Source organism: Mus musculus, chromosome 11 (genome assembly GCF_000001635.26).
Source record: "Mus musculus strain C57BL/6J chromosome 11, GRCm38.p6 C57BL/6J".
NCBI lineage: Eukaryota > Metazoa > Chordata > Mammalia > Rodentia > Muridae > Mus > Mus musculus.
The window spans coordinates 55,758,892-55,782,668 of record NC_000077.6 but is presented as its reverse complement, the minus strand read 5'-3'; the positions used below and the strand labels follow the sequence as shown (position 1 = coordinate 55,782,668).

General features: G+C 44.4%; 1 long non-coding RNA gene across 1 annotated transcript in view; it reads right to left on the bottom strand.

Moving 5' to 3' along the window:
* The window catches only part of LOC105244170, a 181,882-nt gene extending 180,581 nt beyond the window's left edge, over positions 1–1,301 (bottom strand). The window contains exon 1 of the long non-coding RNA XR_001780217.1: positions 1,158–1,301. This is a non-coding gene — a long non-coding RNA (uncharacterized LOC105244170). The remainder of the gene's footprint in view (positions 1–1,157) is intronic.
* Positions 1,302–23,777: the final 22,476 nt, after the last annotated feature.

Genomic DNA, 23,777 nt, shown 5'->3' with positions numbered 1-23,777 from the left:
GCGCTTTAAAAAGTGTGTGAGCAAGGCTGGTGAGGTAGCTTAGCTGCTTAGGTGCTTATTTTGCAAGTGTGGAGATCTGAGTTTGATCTCCAAAACCCATGTTAAAAAGCTTGACTTGGCAGCTCGTGCTTTTAATGCCAGCACTGGGGAGACAGAAACAGGTGCCCCCTAGGGTTCACCAGCCAGCCAGTCTAACCTACTTTTAAACTGCTAGTCAGTGAGAGAGCCTGCCTCAAAACACAGGTTGATGGCACCTGAGGAGAAGTAACCAAGGTTGACTTCAGAACAGCACCCCACACACACATACACACACATTCACACTACAATAAACACACATATAATGTGTTAATAAATGTTCTTTTCTAACATGTTCAGGTAGATTGAAAGAGACTTGAAAATAAAGTGGATCCCTCAAAGTATAGTCCTACATTATTCAATCTCTTGTCGGAGTCACCCAGAATCCCATTTTTCTACTTCCGTGTCTGAGGATGTCACCCAGTCCCATGCTCCTTACTTCCTTGAATGTCAAGCTGGATTCTCAAAACAAGCAGAGACTGTCTTCATCTATCGGCTCCCCAGGCTACAAGGTAAACTGGGAGATATCTACTTGGACAGCAGATCCAAGTGCCTTACATTAGAAGATACCCCTGAGCATTCGATCATCCCTTGCCCTGTGGAATGCTATGGCTTTACAGGGATCCACTCAAGGTTGAATCTCCAAAAGATGAAAGTGGATCAGGCCCTCTAGGTGAGCAGCGAGCTTTCATTTTTATCTGTATTTTTTTCTCTGAGACAAGGTTGTGAGCACAGAACAAAACCCAAAATTGAAATCTTCAAAAGATTCAGGAGATGCTTCAGTGGATAAAATGTTTACCATGCTAGCGTGAGAGTATAAGCTTGAATCCCCAGCACTCACATGAGAAGCTGGGTCTGCAATCCCAGCCCTGAGAGCCAGAGACAGGAGGATCCTGGAGTCTCACTGGCTAGAAAGCTAGATTCAGTGTACTCCAGGCTCAATGAGAGACCTTGTCTCAAAAAATAAGGTGGTAAGCAATTGAAAAAAGAAGACATGTAACATTATTCTATTAATTCTACATATGTATGCTAATGCATGAACACATAAACATACACACACACAGGAGAAGGAAAATACATACTTGAGCAACAAATGGCTATGCACCTTGTGCAGCTGCTGAGAAATCCCGCTGGAGATAGAACCTTCTAGAAAACTAGTTCCTGGAAAGATACTTCGCTGACCAATGGATTCTCATCCAGGGTTAGTTGCATCCGACTCTGCAAACAAGGAGGGATGGGGAAGAAGGGGCAGAGCTCAGGGCTGGGGAGGAGCTGCTCTGCCAGTGGCAACACAACCTGAATATTAAGCAACTCCTTGGGGAAGGTTGCTGTTTTGTTCAACTGGTATTATTAAACCTCTCAAACACAGCCATTGGGAGAGTGCCTGCCAGACTGTGCCCTCCTCTGCAGCTCAGATAAGCTGTAGATAAACACCCCTGGCTCTGTGGCACTGACCCAGCAAAGCCCAAACTTCACAGTCTTTGAGCTCTGCTCAGCACTAAGTAATTATCCTTGGACATATTTACTGTTTATCTACCTTCGAATTTTAATGACAGAGGCAGCACTGTACCCATTGGGATTCAAAGCACGGGTGCGTCTGCGCCCTATTAAACTCGCTGCTGCACAGAGCAACACTTACATTTTGTAAGCTCTCTTCTTACCCCCTTCTAGCTTTTTCTGTGAAGGTTACAAAGCACTTCTTAACTGATAAAAGTTCAGCCCTCCTTGGTTAGAGGGTCTATGAATTCTTTTTGTTCCCCTGCCTCTGTTCCTCTGAGAGAACCATCTACATCTCTTAGAAAGGTGAAGGGGAATTGAGGGCCTGCTCCCCTGGGCTTCCTGGAGCTTTCTGTAGCACTCTCCACCCATGACTACCTAGGTCAACATGTCCTTCACTCTTCAAGATCACCTTCAACAGTAAAGAGTGGGATGGGGAAGGAAAGGGGATGAGAGTCAAGAGACCTCTTGGGGCCTCAGTTTCCCAATCAGTAGAGGGCATGGATTGGGTTACAGAAGTCCAAGGTCCTCATAACTCTATAGCTTATGGATGTTACCCTCAGAGATCCCAATGAATTGCTCCCAGAGAGGCTGACGGTCAAGAACCTTCCACCTGGGAGACCTACCTCTTCATCTCTCTATCTTCTCCAATGGGAAGGACTGGCCACAAGCCAGGCAGTCTCCATCTCCCAGGGACATGTGGCTTGAGGGCTAGAGAGACTTTCCCATTCCCATGCCTTCATAGAAAGGGAGGGTGGGAGACTCCTCTTTGCTCCGCTCCAAAGCAGCCAGAAAATCCATAGATTTATCACAGGCTGCACTTATCTGTGCCTGGTCTTCACTAGGAGAAAGCTTGGCTTTCCCCCAAAGGCTGGCTACCAGCCATAGGTGGACTGCAGGGGCCCTGGAAAGACGCTGATCTCCTGCACATCTCCATACCCAATGTCACACAACTGATAAGTCAGTTTACAGCTCAGAATAATAATGAGCAAGTTGACTGACAGCCTGGTAGTTTTATTTATGAAGCAAAAATGTTTGATTAATTTTTAGTCCCCAGTCTTTGTAACCAACATGATCTCTATGGGATAAAGTCACCAACTTCTAAAAGTAATACAAAGCTAAAACACAATAGTGTCATGGGGCATTGTTTGGGGCAAGGTGAAAAGGGAGAACATGGCTTGAGGAAGTTAATTAATGGACAGATGCAAGGTGACAGAAGAAAATGACCAAGCCTAATGATGGACACTTATAATCCCAGTACTTGAGAGTTGAGACAAAAGGACCACTGGGAGTTCAAGGCCAGCCCAGGCTACATGGAGCATTCTGATAAGACAGGGCTATATAGTGAGACCTTGCCTCAAATTTTTCATCAAACTGGGAGTAAAGAGTTGGTTCAGTAGTTAAGAACACCTATGCTAGGCAACTCACAATCATCTGTAACTCCAGCTCCAGAGAATCTGATATCTTCTGGCTTCTGAGCACATCTGAATTCATGTGCACATAGACAAGCATACATATAAATGAGGATCAGGGAACATCTCAGAAGACAATGGGGTAGAAAGATTTTAAGTACTAGAGGACCAGAAAATCTGCTGTGAGATTGAGTCTCCTATAAATTACAGGGACTCTTTACCGGTGATGCCTCAATATATGGATGGCTAAACAAGACTTGAACAAGTAAATCAGTGGACCTGCTAACATATAAGAGGAATCTCATAGGGCCCCACCACTAAGGAAAGAACTAAGACAACTAAGGGATGCTGAGAGAGGGAGAAATAATCTTCCTCTGTGATGGACCTCTAACCCTCTAATGGGTTATCTAAAACCAAGTGATCAGCCCTGACATCATATACATACAAGTCACACTAAACAGAGTGAACAAGCTGTGAGTTGTGTGTTGGGTAGTGTGTGTGTGTGTGTGTAAAACAATAACAACAGAAGAAGGAAGCTTAACTTCTTTGCATGAATAAAGAAGTAGAGATCATGGAGTTGAGAGGGAGGTGAGGGATGGAGGAAGAAGCAGAAGAAGGAAAAGTAGGGAGTAGAAATGATGTAAATACAAGGCTCATATATAAAATTCTCAAATAATCATAATGAAATAAATGTGTGTATATGTGTGAGAGATAGACAGATGATAGACAGACAGGCAGACTATCTTAAACGAAATAGAAGGCTATGAATGACACCTGAGGTTGTCATCACTTCCCTATGTAGAGTATGGAACACACATAAACACACACACACACACACAGAGAGAGAGAGAGAGAGAGAGAGAGAGAGAGAGAGAGAGAGAGAGAGAGAGAGAATTTTTTTAAAGCTGGGAACTGGATACCCATTAAGTCCTGACTGTAGACAGCATGTATTTCATCTCACATTTATAATACATTCTGGTACTAGGGATCCATTAAGTTGTCGGGAGTGGGGGAATGGCATGATCAAGGCTATGCTTTGGGGATGGGAATCTGGCAACTGTACAGAATTGTGAGCAGAGGCTGGAGGCAAGAACGCAGGCAGGAGGCTACCTTATTGCATCTCCCAGGGTGCCCTAACAAGCCACTGATTTAAGGCTGTGTGATCTCCCTGCAGTTGGGAGCAAAGAAAGGCTCTAGGTGCAAGACCATTTCAAACTTTTCCTTCCCAGGACAAAATAGATTAAAAGTCAATGTCAAGAACTAGAAATGGTCTAAGATACTTACAGCCAACCATTGGACTGAGGTCAGGGACCTCTGTGGAAGACTTAGGGGAAAGACTGAAGGAGCTGAAGAGGATTTCAACCCCATAGGAAGAACAACAGTATCAACTAACCCGGACCCAGCAGAGCTCCCAAGAGGCTATGTCACTAACCAGAGCATACATGGGCTGGTCCATGGCTCCCCCTATACATATATAGCAGAGGACTGCATTGTCTGGCCTCAGTGGGAAAGGATGTGCTTAATCCTGTAGAAACGTGATGCCCCAGAAAAGGGAGATGCTAGTGGGGTGAGGTAGGAGTGGGTAGGTGGGGGGAGTACTCTCTCAGAAACAAAGAGAAATGGAGATGAAGTGAAGAACTCGTGGAGGGGGGGGGGAACCAGGAAGGGAGGGACAACATTTGGAATGCAAATAATAAATTTGAAATTTTATGATTTTAGATAAAGAATTCCTCTTCTCTTGCTCTTGTTCTCTTCCTCTCTTCCTCCTCTGTCCCTTCTCTCTCCACCCTTCTACCCCTGCCTTTCTCTCTACATGCTCATGGCTGGCCTCTACTCTTCCCTCTCCCTCTCCCTCTCCCTCTCCCTCTCCCTCTCCCTCTCCCTCTCCCTCTCCCTCTCCCTCTCCCTCTCCCTCTCCCTCTCCCTCTCCCTCTCCCTCTCTCTCCCTCTCTCTCTCTCTCTCTTCTCTGTATGGGATTTGCTTTTTAGTTATTTTACAGGGGTTTACAATTAAGACACTGCTTTGACTGTCAGAAGAGACATTGGTATTTCAAGGAATGTTGGTTGTGAAGACCTAGGAAACTCAAAGCTACAATCATTTTGAACTATGGTGCAAATCAGCTATCAGGCAGAGACACAGCAGATGGGAGGAGTGGATGAAAGTGATACCTATGGGCATTGAGGGAACATGGACTTGCAATGGTCAGACTTCATCATCAACTTGACTGGGTTTGAATCACATAAAAGACACATCTCTGGGTATATCCCTAAAAGAATGTCCAGAGGTGTTTAACTGAGAAAGGAAGAGCCACTCTTCCATGGGCTGAGGTCCCAGGTTGAATTAAAACAAGAAATCAAGCTGAGTATCAGCTTTCTTCTCAGCTTCCTGACTCTACATACTAAGTGACCAGCTGCCTCCTGACCTGCCACCACAGCTATCCCATGCCTTATTTGCCGTGACAGACTGAGAGTATGAGCCAAACGCAAACCTTCCTTCCCTGAGTTACTTTTATCAGATATTTTGACACAGCAGTGAGAAAAGGAACTAATGCAATAGTCCAAGATGAAGCTGCCATGTCTTTTGCTCAAGAGATGAGCACGTGTGAGTATAAGAACACATGAGAATTGTTCCGACAGTCTTCCTGGATGGATATGAATGTTTCCGCTTCCTGTTCTCCTCAAGACTATACAGTGTCCATCCGATAATATCCAGCGTAGCAGGCTTCAGCAAGTCACACAAGTGCCAAGTAGAAAAAAAGGGAGGGGGCTTTTTTCCCTCCTTTGTTTAATTGTGAACCACCAAAAAAGCAAGCAGTGAGAAGCATGGTCTAGTCTATGACATCACCAGTGTGGGGGAGCAGAAATGTGTCCACCTTCGGTGAGCATTTCTTCTGTTAATGAAGATTAAACTCGGGTTTACAAGTTACCAATCCCAGGGAACAGTTTGGAGAGACAGCCCTCCTGCTTCGTGTGTCAGGCCTGTTACCATGTGCATATTTTTATCCTCCCATAAGACTCAAGTGCTGGAGAAGATGGTTTTTCATGGCTGTGTAAACACTGTTTCTGTTCCCCAAGATGACAGAGAAGGAAGGAGGGGAGTCCGAATCGCTCAGCATTTCCACTTACTGAGCACATTTACCTGAGGAAACCAATTAATGTTCTACCTGGGACATCTTCATTTCTTCCCCATGATGCCTTGAGAGGCAAAGCAGATGCTAGCAAAGTCACCCCAGTGTCCTACAGTGAAGGTTATGAAGCTGAGTGTCAGTTCAAATTGGAACGCTGCAAAGAGTCACTAGCAAACTTTGATGACTACCTAACCTCTAACTCTCTAATAAGGAGGCTTCCAGCAATCGGGAGCTCCTGAGAACATATTTTCCATTGCCCCCATCTTGTTCAAGCCTTAAGGTCCCACTCACTTTACCTCACTGAACTCACTGCCCCAACATCCTCAGAAGGATGGACCTGACCCACTGTTGAAATTCCACAATAGTGCTGATGCCATGTGTAGCCTCCCCAGCCTCCCTGTAATCATAGCACTTAAGAGATCAGCATATATTAGCTACTTTTCTCATTGTTGTGACAAAATACTGAATGAAAGGTGCTAAAGAAAATTTACTTAGGTCTGTAGTTTGAGAGGACCCATCATGATGTAGAAGGCGCAGAAGCCTCGGGCAGCAGATCACACATCATTCACAATCAAAAAGCAAAGAGAGATGTGTGATGGGATTTAGCTTGTTTTCTCTAATTGTATTTACTCTGCAAGCCCAGACCATGGAATGGTACAAATAATAATCAGGACAGGAATTTTTCCCTCTGTTAAACCTTTCAAGAAATACCCTCATAGATACACCCAAATGTGTTCGTCACTGATGCCCTGGTATCTAGTGTCTTAGTTAGGGTTTTCTTTGCTGTAAAAAGACACCATGACCAAGGCAACTCATATAGACCTTTAATTGGGACAGGCTTACACTTGCAGAGGTTCAGTCCATTATCATCATGGCAGGAAACACGGCAATGTGTAGGCAGACATGATGCTAGAGAAGAAGCTGAGAGTTCTACATCTTGATCTTAACACAACCAGGAGAGACTGTCTTCTGAGAAGCTAGGAGGAGGATCTCAAAGCCCACCCTTACAGTGACACATTTCCTCCAACAAGGCCATACTTACTCCAACAAGGGTACACCTACTAATAGTGCCACTCCCAGGCCAAACATATTCAAACCCCCACGCTTGGTACTTCTTAATTCAATGAAATGAGAAATTTGAACCAATCATCACCACAGTCTGGATGTGGAAAGAAACAAGTGCAATGTGCAGTAGATTGTGGTCATGATTCCATGAATGGAGTCCATACTCGACGGAGAAGAAACTCATCCAGATATGAAAGCAATGAAGGATGAGCAATGATTGGAGGGGAGGCCAGACAGCAGGGAGGCATAGAAAATGGTCGAAAAGTCTGAAGACTTTGAAGACATGGGTGACCAGAGTTCAATCATAGAGCACCCTGATGACCAAATAAAGAGCCAAACAGCCAGGCTTCATGCTGTCACAGATTTTTGGGCTAGCCTTGGCTTCATAGTATTCCCTAGGTTGTATCAAAGACACACAAACAAACAAGATCTCAAACTGTAATGGAAGCACAGTTTAACATCTGAGTGGAGACAGGTACACGCAGATATGAAATTGAACCATCCTGTGGCTCCTAGAGTTGAGGGAGGGGGATGGTACACTTTGAGATAAGGAGATCCTTGGATAGCTTCCATCACACTGGTGTGTAAGGATTAGGGGTATGAATTAAATTGAGAATATGAAGTAAGATGATGAGATATTGAGGAAGTGAAAAGTAAGGAGATAGTGATTAATTTATATTCAGAATAAAACATGACAGAAAAGAATCTTAAGTGACACCTATAACTGGCTTGGGCATCTGCATAAAGGATGAGACCACTTCGGACAAGGAGGCAGATGATGGTTGTTATCACAGAGCTCTTGCTTGAGGAATGAATGGAGGCCGTCTAGGGAAATGTCTGGAGGGCCAAGTTCAAGACTATGTCCCCGCTCAGCCCAGAGGTTTCACTTAGTGTGTTTTCTCAGAATTGCCAGATTGTCATAGACCAAAAGAGTCACCCTCTGATAACACTTAGGGTTGCAAGAATAAATGAATCAGAATCCAGGCACATTGGTGCATGCCTGCAATCTCTGCATCCAGCAGACTGAGTTCATAGTCTCACATAACCTGCATGAAGAAACCTTATTATTTTTCTTTTTATTTATATGTATATGTGTGTGAATGTTTACATGTGTGTAGTACCCAAAGAGGCCAGAAGAATGCATCAGATCCCACTGGAGGTGGGGCTATAGACAGCTGTGAGCTATCTGACATTGGTGCTGGGAACTGAAGTCAAGTCCTCAACAAGAGCAATAATCATTCTTAATTGCTGGCCTATCTCTCTATGCCTGCTTCATTTACAGTTTTTAACACCCTAGGATTATATGGAAATGGTAAAATAAAAGAACTAGATATTCCCACTAATCCAGTACTACAGCAAGGGTGGTCTGTCCTGTTTCTTGCTCAATCGCTGGCTCTCTATCACTTCCTGCATTTGGTTTTTCCTTCAATATATACTACTTCTCCATGCCAGGTACTCTCAGAAGCAAGGCTCACACAGTGTGTGTTCACTGTCCGCTACCAATCTGCAATGGGAGGAATCCTCTCTCTGTTCTCCATTTAGCATCCCACCCTTCCATGCTGGAACCCAGAGGACTAAAGGATGTGGTTCAGAATACAGGGTGCACCCCCGTGTCCCTAGCAAATTCTCCATCACAGTTTTCCAAGTTTTCACTCTTTCTCTCTTCACTTAACCTTTGGGTATCAGGAGTTCTGCATCACTGTCTCACCTCCTAGACTAGAAGATCAAACACACAAAAACCATCACTGCCAATCACACAAGCTCTCAGAGGCAAAGCTATACGTACTCCATGAAGACCTAAGGGAAAATGGCTCCAACCTCTTCACCCCATTCCAGAATCCCTGCACAGGAAGACAGCTCCTTAGCTCCTTAGACCCCAGTGTCTCACTACATCAGCAACAGAAGAATTTGTGACTAGCAGAAATGGGAACCAACGCTCTGCAGTGGCCCTGGTTTCTGGTAGGACATGCTGGGGTTATGATGCCTAAGAGCTCCCTCTATTGGAGGACTTGGAAATTTTAAAACCTAGCAGGAAGTTGGCACACCTATGGGTACTGGAGAAAATGGAGTACCAAGGTCCCCTAACCTTCATCCACAAGGCACAGGCTTTGAGTGTCACAGAGCTTCTAGAAGGAAAAATGGTAGCTGCCAGGCAATAGCTGACCAGATCTATTTGCCTGAACATATGGGGCTCTCCCTGGAGCCCTGGCCTTCCCAGGAGCTGAAGACCCTGAGTTAGCAGATACAGATAACAGGCACTGGGATGGGGGTGTCCACCAAGCGCTCCCCTACTCTGAGCCCTCTCAAGGCCAATGTCAAGAGAATTGCAGAATGTTGATAAACACACAGGGATCTCCTAGGATGATGTTTTCATGGCTTGAATGGACACAACTCAAGAAGAGCAGGAGATCCCCGACAAAGTCACGTGGCAGAGGATGCAGGAGGAGGGTGGCAATTCTCTTCTCACTCAGCTCAGGACGCAGGGAAGGATTGCGATTACCATCTAGCACACCCTGTCTTCCTGTCCTTAGGAGGACACCATGAGGCCACTCAATGTACTCTGGCAGTGTCCTTGCTAGGGAAGTTTACTGAGCCCCATGATTGCAGATGCAGACCATATAAATGTGGCCCGAGTACCTGAGCATCAGATATAACTGTCACTTCTATTTTCGACCCTTTTAAGAGGAAGAGGGTGGGGACCACAAGGGAGCAAGAGCTGCATTCAGCCTTCTCCATGCTCCACCAGAGCTGAACCTTAGTCCTTTGTGTGGGCATCCTCGGGGCCAAAGGGAGGTGACCCTCACAATTACACATGTGTAAGTAAGTGTGTGGTGGGTATGGGTTGATTTGGGTCCTCTGGTGCTTCTTAATGATCTCTGGATATTTCTGCTAGACCAGGAAGGAAGAGACACGCTCTGCAGAGAAAACGCCTAGAATGCAGGTAATAAAAAGGCTGGCTATGATGCTTCCCACAAAACAGTCACCAGCAAGCCTCAGCACCACAGCCATAAAACACCCACGCCTGCCATAACCCGAATCCAGCTCGGCACGACTCTCCCGCCCCGCACCTCCCAACCTAGCTCTGCACCACCCTGCAGCAGAGTGCGTCACAGGCGCCCCTGGAGACAGAGTGACCCAACCACCCAAAACTCTGAAGGTGGGTTCCACATGCTGAGAAAGGACTGGAGGAGGGGGTGGTGTGAAACTACAATGATCTGTCACCTTTATGTGTTTCCCAGACAACAGCATGGAGACAGACAAGGATAATGGAATTCCCTACCATCCATCTCCCAGAGCGGCAGAGTCTCTCTCTCGCTGCCGGGGCCTCCTCTTTGCTCGCCTTCTCTCAGCAGAGTCTCTGCATTCAGATGATCCAGCGGCCCCTTCCTCAGTCAGCCACAGCAGCCTAGAAGCATACAAAATATCGGGATTTCTTAACTCCTGTAATAGGTGGAGCTGAGCTGGGGCATCACCTGCATTGCCTTGTTCAGTCCTCCCCGCAGACTGAGGACTGCCCTGCTATTGACAAGACACCTGCTTTGCCAGGCAGAAAACCAAGACCTGGGTATCACAACTAGATTCACAAGACTGTCATCCAGACATGTAGTCAGTAGCCACCACCAATGCTTTTAGGCACTCCAGCCAAGTTTTATATTCTAATGAGGCCATGAATCTTATAGCAAAGGTCCAGCTATAAGCTTTTCATTTTTAAAAGACATTGTATTGACTCTTGGGGAATTTCATACTTGCACACAATGTATTTAAGCATATCTCTTCCCCCATTCCTCCCCCAGCTCCTCCCAGATCCACCTCCCACCTTCCCATCTTCTCCCGAGCTTGTTTGTTTTCACATTTTATTTTACTCAAGTGAATGTTTTCCATGAATGTATGTCTGTACACCACATATATGCATTGCCTGCAGAAGCAAGAAGAAGGCATCAGTTTCTCTGGATATGAAGTAATAGACAGTTGTGAGCTGCCATGTGGGTTCTGGGAACCAAACCTGTGTCCTCTAGAAGAGCAGCTGGTGCTCTTAACATTTGGGCTATCTCTACTAACACACACACACACACACACACCTTTCTTTTTATAATCTACCAAATCCAGTTTGTGCCACCCACATACTCAAGGGTGAGAGGCTGTCTTAGTCAGTGTTCTATTGAAGAGATGCCATGACCAAGGCAACTCTTGCAAAAGAAAGCATTCAATTGGGAGCATGGGTACAGGTTCATAGGCTTAGCATGGTGGAGAGCATGGTAGCATATGGGCAGGCACAGTCCTGGAACAGTAACTGAGAGCTACATCCTGATCCTGAGAGAAGTAGGCTGGCATGGACTTTTGAAATCTCAAAGCCCTTTGTCCCCCACCCCCACGCGTGCCCCAGTGACACTCCCTCCAACAAGGCCAGACCTCTGAATCCTTCCAAATAATGACTCCCTCATGACCAAGCATTCAAATATCTGAGGCTATGGGGGTCATTTTAATTCAAACCACCATAGAGGCCATCCACAGGAGTGTGGTCAACCTATTGGGCACCAAACTCCTAAAGAAAGCTGATTCTCCCTTCCCAAGAAGACAGGGATTGGGGGTCTTGTGAGGGCCCCACACCTCTTACTCTATATTGGAATGCTAACTGGCTTGATCCTGTGCAAACCATGTAAAAGCAGCCAAGGCTGCTCTGAGCTCATGAGTGCAGTGACCCATCATGCCCAAAGACACTGATTCATTCCTCTCTGGTTCTCTGGAAATTACAACCATAACACCTTCCTTTCTCAATGGTCCCTAAGCCTTGGGGGACAGAGGGTGTGATTTAGATTGTCCATTTGTCATGAACACTCCACAGATACTCATTCTCATGAGCTTTTGTGCTAACCATCATCCACTGCACAAAGAAACTTCTCTGGTAGGTTTTAGGAACTTCAAAGCAAGTAAAATTTTAAATATGCTCAAGGATATATTGCTCTGAAAGTCTTGCTCAGCACTCAACTAGCCTGCTTCAATGACCACAGCCCCTGGATTTTTCATTGCTTTTTATAAACCAGTCCTATGATGGTCATTGGATGAGATGCAATTTCTCACATGCAAACACTTTTGTGCCTTTGCTGAGAGCCTGAAGAATTGCACAGACCACTTGACCCTTGGTTTGTATTTCCTCTCATGCAATCCTCAATTTGGCCCTGTGATGGGGAGAGAAGGGTGGTTGGATTAATCTCGCAAATATGAACAAGGGGGCTCATCAGGATAAAGCCTGGCCAGGAAGGAACCCAGGTTTTGACAATTCTTTCCTGGCACTCTTCTGCACATATCCAGGTTACATCTGAAGGAGCTTGCCTAGGAATGAAGAGACTTCCCACAAACCAATCACTGCAAAGCAACCAAGCACGCTCCCCTTGGCAACAGCTAATGAAATCTTTTCTTCTCCTGCCTAAGCCCCACTTGGCCAATCAGACACCAGCATGAAGTAGTGGTGCAAGAATGTGTGCCTCAGTCTGTACCCAAGAGAAAGGAGGCAAGGCTGCATGTCTCTCTACCAGAAAGCCATTATGTGATAACCTCTAAGGGAAGGAAAAACCACAACACCTCCATTATAAAGGAGATGTGAACAGCTGCCTCACCTTTCAGTGATGCTCCCCATTGGGAGCAGAGACAGCAAAGAGGAGACTGGGGGAGCGAAGCTGAAGGAGACAGCAGACAGATGCTCCAAGACAGGGTGTCTAGATGTCAGCCACAAGCTGCGAGTTTCTCTATGACTTCCGTATGCCTACATGACAATATACTAATGTCTTGCTCAATATCAAGGCTCTCCATGCACCCCCAGCTGAGTCTTCCAGCTTATCTTGTTTGCAGTGGTGAAAGGGTGTGTGAATATAGTGTATGCACGTGCGCACACACACACACACACACACACACACACAGAGAGAGAGAGAGAGAGAGAGAGAGAGAGAGAGAGAGAGAGAGAGAGAGAGGCAGGCACATATGTAAAGGCCCAAAGTTGACATTGACTATCTTCCTCTAGTGTTCTGTACTTGATTTGTCGAGTCAAATCTTATGCTGAAACAAATCAGAACTGACTGATTAGACTAGTCTAGCTGGCCAGCCTGCCAGATCTGCTGCCTCCTGTGCACTGGTATTACATGTGGCTGTCATGTCTGCTCAGCTTTCACGTGGGCTCTGGGGATCTGAACTCTGGCCTTCACATTTATGCAATAAACCATTTCCCCAATTTTTATTCCAATTTTCTTTGCCATGCTTCTGGTGTGTTCTCTAGACTCTGGCCTCCAACAGACACTTCTTCCCTGCATGTGTGCTAAGGCAAGAGCATGCACAGCCAGACACATAAAGACCCACAGAGCAGAGCAATGGGGTGAGTGAAGTCAGGGAGGTGGAAGGAAAATATCGTGCCAGGCTTATTTCTAAGGTAACAGACTGCATATGAAATAGCCTGACCATCAGAAGCAGAGAAAATGGTTTTGCTGCTAGAGGCCACAGCATGTCTCTGGGGTCAAAGGGTAGCCCACCAGAGGCCAAGCTAAAACCTTCATTCTGATTTCTGCCCACACAACCTTGTTCTCCCTCCTCGAGGTACTGTTTCCCCATGTCAACTGTCCACTGCACACCAGAAACCTACCCATCTGTAACCTGAGAAAGCAATACAGTGCAAGAAAAATAATCTAGAGTTATAGGGTTTTTTCTTTTTTAATGGTGTGGTGTAAAACTTAAAAAACCCAGGTCTGGTGGACACATGGTGCTAATGGTGTCTGTCACATGAACACGATGTAAAGATGAATGGTCTCTACCATGCTGAGTGAAGGTAGGCAGGCTGCAGGGGACAACGTGAAAGGGCAGCAGGCTCCACTCCATCACTGACAAGCTGAGTGACTCTGAGCTCATTGCTCTGAGTCTTGTTTTCTTCCTCTGATCTGGGAAGATGGCTATGCCTGTAACATGGTTGTCACACAATCAAGGGGACCTAAATGCTATTCTCAGCACACATGCACATACATGTACACATACATGCAATACAGAAACACATACACCATAGACACACACACACACACACACACACACACACACACACACACACACTTAAAATACATAATGAGAAATCATAATGTCTCTCTGTCCACCTCCAGTGTTGTAAGAGTCAAGTTCATGATTCAAAATACAAGAACGAGCTTTTGAAACTCTGGGGAAGTGCACACTTCTCCTCCGGGTACAAAACTATTAGTGATGAAATATTTTGTGGTTATTAAAAGAATTTCAATCAGAAAAAAACTACTCATTCCAGTATAAATAAAAATGGATTTTAAAATTGCATGTCTACCATCCATTTCCAGGACTTAGAGAAATAAATTAAACAAACACACAAAGAAAGGAATGTTTGCCTATTTGACCAAGAATTTCTACTGGTAAGAAATTACCCTGAGGGAAAAGCTTATACATGCTTTCATTACTTAGCTACAATGATGCTTCTTCTAATATTTTTTATAAAAGGCAAAAAATAAATAAAAACAAACCTGAAAACACCTTAGACTCCACCTAGGGAGACTTACTTCAGTATGCCACAGTCTCTCCCAAAGCTAAACACCATGAAAACATTACAAAGTCTAAAATCATATTGTGCGTGAGAAAAATATATTTTAGATGTGTTTTGAAATAAAGAAAAACGGTCTTATAAAAGAGTGCAATCTAGTATGCATAATCCTGTGCATATAAATTGCACAGAAAAAAATGTTTTTAATAAATGCAGCTCAATGGTTAGTAGCTAGCTCCCTAGAAAGATCATAGAGGGGTTTGATTTTGTTTCATTTGCTTACTGGTGTTTTTAATATTTTCTAAAGAGATTATGTTATTCTTTGCAACATGAAGGAAGTACCCAATGAGGTAACTACATTGCCTTCAAAATAATAACAGTTGGGGACTGGAGAGCGGTGTGATGGTTAAGAGCACTGGATGCTCTTGCAGAGTGTGTGAGTTCAGTTCTCAGCACCCATGTAATATTGTACAGCTACCTGCGACCCCAGATCTAAGCAATCCAACCTCTTTATCTAGTCTCTATGAACACATGCACACTCATGCCACCCATAAATGCACACATGCACATACAAATACACATAAAATATTTTTTAAATAAACCCAGGAGTTGGGGAGATGACTCTGCAGTTATGAATGCTTATTGTTCTTGCAAAGCACGTGGATCCAGTTCAGTTCCCAGCACCCACTTGGCAGCTCATAACCACCTGTAACTTCAGTTCCCAAGGATTTGACTCACTGTACTGGCCTCTGTGACCACCTGTACTCATGTGATACATTTAAACTCAGACATATACACATATAGTAAAGAAAATAATCTGGGGACTGGAGGGATGGCTTAGTGGTTAAGAACCCTTGCTGCTCTACCAGAGGATCTGGGTTAGATTTCTGGAATCTACATTTAGTTCCAACCATGGTGAGTGCCTCAGAACTGTCTCTAATTCCAGCTCCCGGAGATCCAGTGCACTCTTTGACTAAATGGAACTTCATCATACACCTCAAATTGTACCCCAGAAATAATCACTTATTTTATATCCCACACATGTAGACTTGTGGATGTATTTTATATCCCACACATGTAGACTTAACTAAAACAACACATAGCTGGGGATATAACTCCTTTGATGGAGTACCTGCCTAGTGTGCAGAGAGTACCACAGAGAACTTGAGTGTGGTGTGCATACCTCTAATCCCAGCACACTGGAGGCAGAAGCAGAAGAATCAAGAAGTTGAAGGTCATCCTTTGGTATGTAGTGAGCTCAAGAATAGATTGGTTTACATGAGACCCTCCCTGACTTGAATTGGCAGAGTTCAGTTTCACACCCATTCTCAGAAGATACTGAGACAGGGTAGTAGTCCTCACAGCTCCGAGTTAATGAGAAAGCTCATCTCAAACTTCCCTTTATCACCTGTCTTAGTTAGGGTCTTACTGCTGTGAACAGACACCATGACCAAGGCAACTCTAAAAAAGAACATCTAATTGGGACTGACTTACAGATTCAGAGCTCCAGTTCATTATCAACAAGGCAGGAACATAGCAGTATCCAGACAGGCAAGATGAGGGAGGAGCCAACAGTTCCACATCTCATCTCAAAGGCAAACAGGAGAAGACTGATTTCCAGGCAGCTAGGTCAGGGGTCTTAAAGCCCATGGCCTTAGTGGCACACTTTCTTAAAAAAGGTCATACTTAGTCCAACAAGGCCATACCTCCTAATAGTGCCACCCCCGGGGCCAAGCATATTCAAAACACCACACCACCCTACATGAACTCTTCCAGATGAGAACACTTGGCCACAGTTCTCACTGGAAGACAAACTATAAGTTATCACTCCTGGTAAGAAAGGAAGCTTTGGCTCTAGTAGGATGGACCATAGTCACAAATCTGTATGGAAGTTGTGTCCCCAAGGTCACTGCTGTCCTTCTCTCAGAACAGTCTTTCTGTTACCATCTCAGCTGATCCCCTCAGCCTGTTCTCCACATCTAGTGAGACACTGGGCTCTCTCTTTTCCAATTAAGATTCTTCTAGAGTCCTCTGCACTCTAAATAAAGGCGTCTAAGATAGTTCCCACACAATCATCTTCTAGCCCTACCCCTCTGTGCACTCTGTCTCTGTCTTTACCCCTGTCTCTCTTGCTCTGTGTCTCTGTATCTCTCTGCTTCTTTCTATGTCTCTCTGTCTCACTGTTTCTCTCTGTCTGTCTCTGTATGTCTGTCTGTCTTTCTCTCTCAACACACACACACACACACACACACACACAGAGAGAGAGAGAGAGAGAGAGAGAGAGAGAGAGAGAGAGAGAGAGCTTCTTCTGTAGAAGCCACACTGCCTTCTTTGTGTCTCTCAAATCAGATGTCTCTTCTATTTCAATCCTTCCCCTGACCAAACCCTAATTTCACTGCAGAGGCAAGCCTCCATATAAAAGTTTTTACATCTCACACCCCCTCACCACATTACAGTCTACCCAAGGTCCCTGCATTAGTCTCTCCGACATCTGTCTCTCCCTCCACGGTTTAGCAGTCTGTAGTTACTCCCTGTGTCTCCAGCATGTCTCTTCCAGATTCCAAGTAAGTGCTCTCTGCTCCAGCAACATTTATCTGCTGAATTAAAGGCCAGACTATCGGTGGGATAATTGAGTTACCAAAACACATAGGTGAGAACATGCTGAAGCAGGGAAATGGAGTAGACAAGCAGACTTGTCTTGGGGTCAAAAGGTGGTGCTGGCAACTACAGTGTCTTGGCTCAAGAACTGAAAACAGTAACAGGAGTGAGAGATGAGCCTACAGAGTTCTGGGAGGCCCTATCAGGAAAGCTGGGAGGGTGTCTTGACATAGCCCTTTGGTTGGACTCTGTGTGCTGGGAGGGGAATGTGCGCACACTCTGCTGGCAAAGCCAAACCCTTCCACCTGCTTCTGGCACAGTCTCAGCCAGGTTGGCATCTCTACTTCTGGATACAGAGCACTGGCAGGCAGTCCCTCAGAGATTCCTTTGGGCCTGACATGCCACACTGAACTGTCCACACTGGGCCATCAAGGCCAAGATACACCCCTCTGAAATCTGTCATACCAGGAAATCAGTCATACCCTGAAATGGGACACATAACACAGCATCTCCTTGTTCCTGATGTCAGTATTCTCAAAAACAACACCATCTACATATGACACATGGAGCCTAGGATGCTAGAATCTAGCCAAAGACTTCCAGTCCTATCACTCCAGGACAGGGAGACCATGAGGGACAGAGCCTGCCTTGCTCCTTGATACTGACAAAAGAGATAAAGGAAACACCTCCCACAACTCCCAAAAACTGTCCAATCAGTGGGGAGACCTCCATCACTTTTCAGGTGAACTTCAGGGCCAAGAATTTGATGCCATTTAACCAGCAGGACCTGAGCCTGGACACAGACTAAAAGCAGAAAGACTTCCATTCAGGATCTCAACGAGGTCGCATCATAGGGATCCTATCTCTGCCATGGCTTCCATAGAGTCTCCTATACTCAGGAAGAGTGGCTTGCATCAACCAATAGAGACATTCTGGAAGCAGCAGACCATAAGTCAAACCAAAAGAAGGAGAAGGCCAAGGAGCACCAGGAAAAATGGAGGAGGTCGTGTTTGAGAAGCACTCAGGACCAGGAGCCTCAGAAGTAGACATGCTGGCTGTGAGGCACTGCTAGTCTTCACAGCACCATCTTCCACAGAGCAAATGTGCTAGGGAGCAGTTTCAGAATGCTGTAAGCTGGTGGATATTTATCCTTGTTTCATTCTGTTACACTGATAAAACATTCAGACCAAAAGCAACTCAGGGCAGGGAAAGGATTTATCTGGCTTATTGTGGCAATGCCACACAAAAGGTGAAAGATAATTATTACTGATGTTTACCCAAGACTGGGTCAGAAAAGCTTCAGTCTCTCCTGTTCTAATCTAAGAGTCTATTCTAAAAAGCCTACCTGAGCAAAGGCCATCCTCTTTATATAGTGAACAGCATGGCAAACACGGGAACAAGGAATGAGAAACTTTTTTCTCAGGTATTTACAGTAGTCTCATAAGGGAGAAGATTGGTTTTTCTGGCCCTACTGACTCAGAACAGCATACAAAGCCACAAACATATTATTTCTCTATCCCCACACTCCTTTCAACAGCTGGCTGCTTCCAGTGCATGGTCTTAGGTCACACATACCTACGTTGCTCTGAGTCAGGACCATGAATGGGTCACAAAGGAAAAATAAGAAACATGTGGTGTTCAAAATGTAGTGAGATTGGTTACAGTGTTTCTCTAAAAAGCCAGATGCTTCTGAACAGGAGGAATATACAGTATGAAAGCAGAATTAGAACATAGTTATAAATGGCCTCAAGGCACATTAACTTGGTTATAGGTTGATATGTTAAGAGAAACTATAAATAACATTTCTAGAAAAAAAATCATTCTATGGCTTATACCTCCAGGTCAAAGCTCATCATTGAGGGAAGATGGATCAAGAACTCAAGAAGGAACTAGAACTAGAAACCATGGAGGGATGCTGTTGGCTCACTCATCTGGATTTCTTTCTCCAGCACCACCTGACTAGGGAATGGACAATTCTACATCAATTAAAAATCAAGACACTCCCATGAGCACAGACATGAGCATGGGCCAATTTGGTCTGTATAATCCCTCAAGTGAAATTCCCTTCTGATGTGATTCTAGGTTCTGTCAAGTTGACAGTTAAAGCTATGACATTCTGATGTCTATGCAAAGTAATTAACATCTACAGACATACTAGTGAACTCTAAAGTGAGACAATGCCCTCTACCTTGTGCAAGCAACTAGTTCCACCCCCACGTGATCTCTTATTAGAGTCCATGGCTAATCACACTGTCTGAGTCTTCTGTGAAATGGTTATGATCTCAAATGCTAAATGAATTAAATAAAAATACTTAACGCATTCATTTTGTATGAGAATCATTAATCTTTTATCATCAATTATCTTTTTAACAGAAGCCTATATTGGGAGGTGGGTGGTATCTAAGTGTGAAGATTAACCTCTGCTGCTTCAATACTGCAAATAAGGCGTTACTCCTGTGGATGTTTTATCTATCATACCTGACTTTTGCATGGCTAGAGAGGGTGCCCAGGAACTCCCACATAGTAGGTAAGAATTCTTTCAACTGAATATCATCCCCAGCCCTCAAATGCCATTTGTCAGTATGCCTCATTAAGTACTTAGTTACAAACAGCTAAAATCAAGTACAACTTCCATAAAAATCTTTTGCAAAAACAATATTTTTAGAGCCAATGAGATGTTCCCGTGGGTAGAGATGCTTGCTGTGAAGCCTGATGACCTGAGTCTGGATTATGTGGGCCTACATGGTAGACGATGAGATCTGACTCCTGGAAATTATCCTCTGATCTTCACATGTATGCATGTGCACTGCTGCATGAACACACACACGGACACGGACATGCGCGCGCGCACACACACACACACACACACACACACACACACGATGTTAAAAAACAAATTTAAGTCAAACAATGACCAGATATTGGAGTCCATATATATGACTACAACTATCTCCCTAGGGAACTGGGGAAGCTGAAGCAAGAGTATGAGGACAAAGCTAGCACTTGCTACAGATATCATCCTGCTTAAAACACAAAATATCAACAAGATGAATAAGGGATAGCTGCACCTCCCACCATACACAGTACCTTCATGTTTTAACATTCCATCTTTGAAGGCAGGGTGAGGTTGGCTTGGTTATTTTTGTTCTGATCCTTCATTAGAAGTCCAGAATCCATCTCCAGGAAGCATTCTGCAGCAAACCCTTCTCTGGGCGCCAGCAGCAGCTTTTTAATTAATACTGCATGGAAGATGTGGTCCAGGATCAGCTACCTGGAGATGCAAGCTCAATTCCAACTTCCCTTTCTGAGCCCACTATGCCTAGTTTGCAATAACTGCCCCTAAAGACGGGATTAATTAAAGAAAATGAATTTGACTTTCTCTACATGTCTTTTGCTGTTCAAGGGAAAACATTGCTTAGAACTCCCAAAGATACAGACTCCAGCGAGCTTTCTGCCCTCAAGAAAGGCTGGAGCATGATGCAGACTTCGGGTCTTTTCTTGGAGGTAAAATATGCGCAAGGGACTTAAGAAATATCACTGGGAGTCACTTTAGTATATGATCATGAGGGATTGCTTAGGGAAATGGCAATGTCTTTGTATGATCAAGCACTCTGCAAAGATTAAAACTCAGGAGCTGGGGCCTGGAATGCAGCTCAGTGTCACAGTGCTTGTTTAACAAGCACAATGCTCTGGGTTCAATTCACGCATCATAAAACAGAACGTTGAGGCACTGGTAGCATAGCTCAGTTGGTAGAGTGCTTGCCTGGTTGTGCAAAGCTTGGATTGATCCCTCGAAGCACAGATATCAGATGTGACGGCTTACTCAGCACTCGGGTGGTAGAGGCAAGAGGATCAGAAGTTTGAGGAGGTCATCCTCGCTTACATTGTGATTTTGAGGCCAGCTAGAGACTTTTTCTCAAAACAAACAAATAATGATCCAAGTTAGGCATAGTGGTACATGCCTTTAGTCACAACAGTCAGAAGGCTCGAGCAGGAGGATGGTAGATTTGAATATATCTTGGGCTATATATTAAGCCCCTGTTTCTAAGTAAAGAGAAAAATGGGAAAATAAAATCAATTGACTGGAAGAATTTGAATGACTTATAGAAGTATTGATGGTCCTGAAATAAGAAGGAATAAAGAAACACAGCACATACTCTACCACATAGACAAGATCTACACTGAGTACAAAACAAAGACAAAAACAAACAAGAATAGAGACACAGGAAGAAATTCAAACAAGTGAAAATTGGCACCTTCATTATACCACCCAAACCTCATGTGCTCAAAGCTGATTCTCTAAATTACAAGGTATGGGAGCTGGAGAGATGGTTCAGAAGTTAAGAGCACTCTATGCTCTTTCGGAGGCCCTGGGTTTGATTCCTAGCACCCACATCATGGTCCCATAACCATTTATTTGTTCCAAGGTATCTGGCACCACCTTCTAGCTGCAGCAGACACTGAATTCACGTGGTATATTTACATATATGAGGGCAAACACTCATGCACATAAAATAAAGATAAATACACTTCTTTAAAAGTACAAGGTGTGGGAGCTTTCAGGAAATAACTACATCACAGCTTTTGTGTATCTGATTCATGTCCATGTGTGGAAGTGTGTGAGTGCATGAAACCCATGTGCATGTTAAGAGGACAGAAGAGGACATCGGGTGTCCTGAGCTATCAATCTCATTCTTATTGCCACGAAGCTGGAGCTAGTCTGGAAGTCAGCCTGCCCCAGCAACCCTCCTGTCCCTAAGAGAGAACAAAAGTCACACCCTGCTCCACTCTTTACTTCCTAGGAACTCCAGTGAGCAGTAAACCAGCAGCTAGCACTGTCTGAGCCTATATATGAATGTAGATCAAGTAACACAAAGTGCTTCATCTACAATTGCTCTTCTCATAATCTCAGCACCTGGGATGGGGAGGTGCTGGTACTGGGTCCATTTGTATCTCCCATCTCAAACTCTGGAGACCCTGGGAAGTGAAGGGACATGACCATTGGTTTTTGCCTTGCCCCCTCCAATCTCATTCTCCCTTTTGGAAATGGCTGAAATCATCACTATGATATTTTAAAACCCAAGTTACTGTCCTGTGCCCAAAGTAATAAATGTTTTATAGTTTCAATTAAACTAAATGTGGGAGAGCTGGATTCCTCTTCTCTGGCTGATGAGTCACCCAGACCCATTACCCGACTATCCATTAATTATAAGTAGGTTGCACACTGCCCAGAGACTATGCAATTTGATGGCATGGTGGTGCCATGAGCACACCCACCCACATCTGCAGACTTCCTCTGCCTCTTCTCTGCTGGCCTCAGACCCTAGGACTGCAGGGATACTAAAGCCAAAGCTGGGGTTCTCATTTCCATGGATACTTGAGCCATCTTGTTGCCAGCTTGTTGACTACCTACTATGTGGCTTACCCATTAGGATCATCACCGTCTTACAGAAGAAGGTGGATCTTATTCTTAGAGGGGTCAAATGGCCTACCTAAGGACACACAGCTGTTAAGTTGCAAGGATAGAATTTGAGATCAATCTCCAAACCCTATTGTTTGATCATTAAAGGTTTATTTAGTCTCTAATCTAATCAGTACTTCAAACGAACTAGAGAAAGGAGGTCTCTGGGTAGAGTCACATCTCTAGCCCTCTCCAACCACTGATCTAGGGATAAAAAAGATGATAGAGAAAAGCAATTGGCATAAAATAAAGACTATTATAAATACTAAGAATATAAGCCACTCTGGTTTCAATGCTGAGTGCTTAGTAGGTGCCTAATAATTACTTAGTATAGCAGCACTTTGCGTCTACAAAATGTCAGAAGACTGTCATAACCTTATTTATGAAGAGAAAGAAGAACTTGGTTAAATGAGGGAAATCATAACGAAGATGGATGGAGGGACTGACTTGAAACCTGCTTCCACTTTTGTTTTACTAGTGGTTTTCAAACCCTGATCCACAAAGGGCTAGGAATCTGCAGAGACTCAGGAGGTGTCTAAAAAATGAGGAAGAATAAGGAAGGTCCTTCATCTCCCCCACATCTTTCTTCTTGGAGCAGGATGCATCTGCTTCTATCTGCCCTCAAATTGGACTCCTGCTCAAAATTCCGTGTAATGAAACAATCTTACTGCCTTGAAGAAGCTTCAAAAAGTGTTTGGAATTAAAAGAAGAAACAAGAGGCCTGGTGTCACACTTCAGAGGAGCAAAATTAAACCCAACAAAGACTCAGATGTTTCTTTAACATGACTAATAAGTATAAGTTAAATGTGCTGGACACACCAAATGGATTCCTGAGCTCACAAACACATGAGAACATTGACACAAAGACCACAAGGAAAGACTCCATGTCCTCCGTCAGCATCCTATGGGTGATGCTCTCTGAACAGAGCAGAATTAGTCACCTCTAAGCACAGTGTAATAGCGCATAGATCTACAAACTATGAAAAGGAGGAAAGGACTATTGGATC